This window comes from Monopterus albus, unplaced genomic scaffold, assembly GCF_001952655.1.
Source record: "Monopterus albus unplaced genomic scaffold, M_albus_1.0 scaffold11.1, whole genome shotgun sequence".
Lineage (NCBI taxonomy): Eukaryota > Metazoa > Chordata > Actinopteri > Synbranchiformes > Synbranchidae > Monopterus > Monopterus albus.
Genome location: NW_018127891.1, coordinates 2,957,782 through 2,959,889, shown reverse-complemented (window position 1 = coordinate 2,959,889; position 2,108 = coordinate 2,957,782). Strand labels below are relative to the sequence as shown.

At 43.1% G+C, this 2,108-nt stretch overlaps 1 protein-coding gene across 3 annotated transcripts in view; it reads left to right on the top strand.

Annotated features, from left to right (window-relative positions):
- Window positions 1–2,108, top strand: part of erfl1 (Ets2 repressor factor like 1) — an 84,623-nt gene that overhangs the window by 22,570 nt on the left and 59,945 nt on the right. Inside the window, exon 1 of one of the 3 annotated variants that reach the window (XM_020590177.1) lies at window positions 1,814–1,928. The exons of the other annotated variants lie outside the window; for them this stretch is intronic. The gene's annotated coding sequence lies outside the window, so the exon portion shown is untranslated. Of the gene's footprint in view, window positions 1–1,813; window positions 1,929–2,108 lie in introns of those variants that run through there. 3 annotated transcript variants of the gene reach the window in all.

The following is a 2,108-nucleotide window of genomic DNA, read 5'->3' as shown; positions in this document are numbered from 1 at the left end:
ACGCAGATAGGCAGCTGAGATCAGCAGTGGACACTAGAGGGCGATAAAGAGGTGCATGGGTGGTATCTGAGGGTGTATGTCGGTTGTGGCTGTGGCCATGGCTGCGTTTTACCAATATTCCTCCATTCATCCAAAAATGTTTTAGCTCCTTACACTTTAGTGTCACGATTTTTAGTTTGAAATCAGACTGATTCAAACAGGAAGAGGCATTTAAGGGACTGAGGAAGTGAATTTGCCTAAGTTACAATTAGGGCAGCTGCTAATTGATATTTTCTTATTGATGGATTTGCTGAGTAATTACACAATAAATTATAAATTGCTTTTTAAAATGTCAGAGAATAGTGAGAAATCCCTGTCATAATGTCTCAGAGCCCACAATAACACCTTCATATTGTTTGTTTTGTCCAACAAACAGTCCAAAACCCAAAGATATTAACATATATAATATAAAAAATAAGATTTGCTGATTAATTTGTTTCTCCACAGATCAATCTTACTATTATCTTCTTGCTCAAAACTGATTCAAGAGATAGCAAAAGAATATTATCTAGATAGGTTTTACTTCAAAACGTGGTCACTCTTGCTCATATCTCCTTTAACAGTGGGTGCATAGACTGTAATGTTGTCAAGAATTTGACCTTATTCCACTGTCAGACTGAACTAGACACTGTCTACATGCCCAGCAATGAGCACATCATCCCGAGCTTCCCTCCTGTTTCAGTCTTCTTTTCCCCATCTCTTGATCTCTTCACCCAATCTTCCTCTCTTCTCCTGATTCCCTTGTCATAGACTCCAGCTCTCTGCACTCAAGTGAGTTCCATTGGTTTACCTAATTGATTATTAAGTTGCTGATTGGGGATCAATTAAATAATTAAAGTTTGTTAAAGGCAGAGTCGATATACTGGCAGGAGAGCAGGAGCATACTCTCCTCTACTCCTTATGTCTCTGTGCAGGTCTCTCTGTGTGTGTGTGCGTGTGTGTGTGTGTGTGTATGATTTCAATTACGCTGGTTGATAGAAATCATGCTATTGAGCTGAAGACAGATAATGTGTTTCATTTTAATTGTGGATTTTGCTGCCACGAAAGCGTTGACAGCAGCAGTGGAATTCTCAGTAGCCTACTGAAGCCTGGAGGACAGATGGGGCTTGACTTTTAGTGAGCAGCGTTTTGGGTTTCCTATCTTGCAAGACAATATTCTTGTGGCCAGATAGCATGGTTATTCCTCTAATTTCAGACTTGAATCCAGCTTTAGGTTTCGGCGGAAGTTGAAAGCCTTGATGCCAGTTGCAGTGTCACCAGCAGCTCCTTTAAGTGACCAATGTCAGCGCGTGTTTTGAGGAATTGCTACGAGATTTAAGTTGAGCAACTCTGGGGGTCAACATGTCGATGAACCCAGTGAATCCTTTGGTGGCCAGGAGCTGAGACGGGGGCGATGACGGGGCTCCTCTTGTGGCGGCAAATAGAGCCCTGAAAGCGAAAACACAAAGACACACACATACACAGCATTACACTCTCTCCCTCTCCCTCTCTCTCTCTCACGCACAAACCTCATATATGAGACACAGGAGCGGAAACGGGTCGAATCCTACTTCAAATTCTCTTTCCTCTCGGCTTGTCGACTGGGGAAAACAAACCGACCCGAGGCACAGCGAATGGGGATTTACTAATTAACCACTTACACACACACAGGCGCGCGCACATACACACACAGGGAGAGAGAGAGAGAGCGAGAGAGAGATGCACACCTCTTCTCCTTCCTCCTCCTCATCCCTCCCTCCCTCTGCTCTCCTCCTCGGGTTCAGGTTGATAGTAGTGCTGCCTCTCCGGTCGCTGGCTCGCTGCACCGTCAGAGTGAATGCGTGTGGATAGACCGGTCGCCCTTCAGCCGGCGAGAGCTTTAACACCACTTCCTGAAAGTAAAGCTAGAGGTATGAAGGCAGTCTTCTGTTATATTTTATTAAATGTAATATTTAGATTTCTTTAAATTTGGTAGTGGAAATATTTATATTTCTCGACAACAAAAAGTTGTGATTCTGCCCCTCAGTGAGTGTGTTTGTTTACAAATATGTCATGATAGATCAGTGCTGGTAATATTATTGTTTGTTATT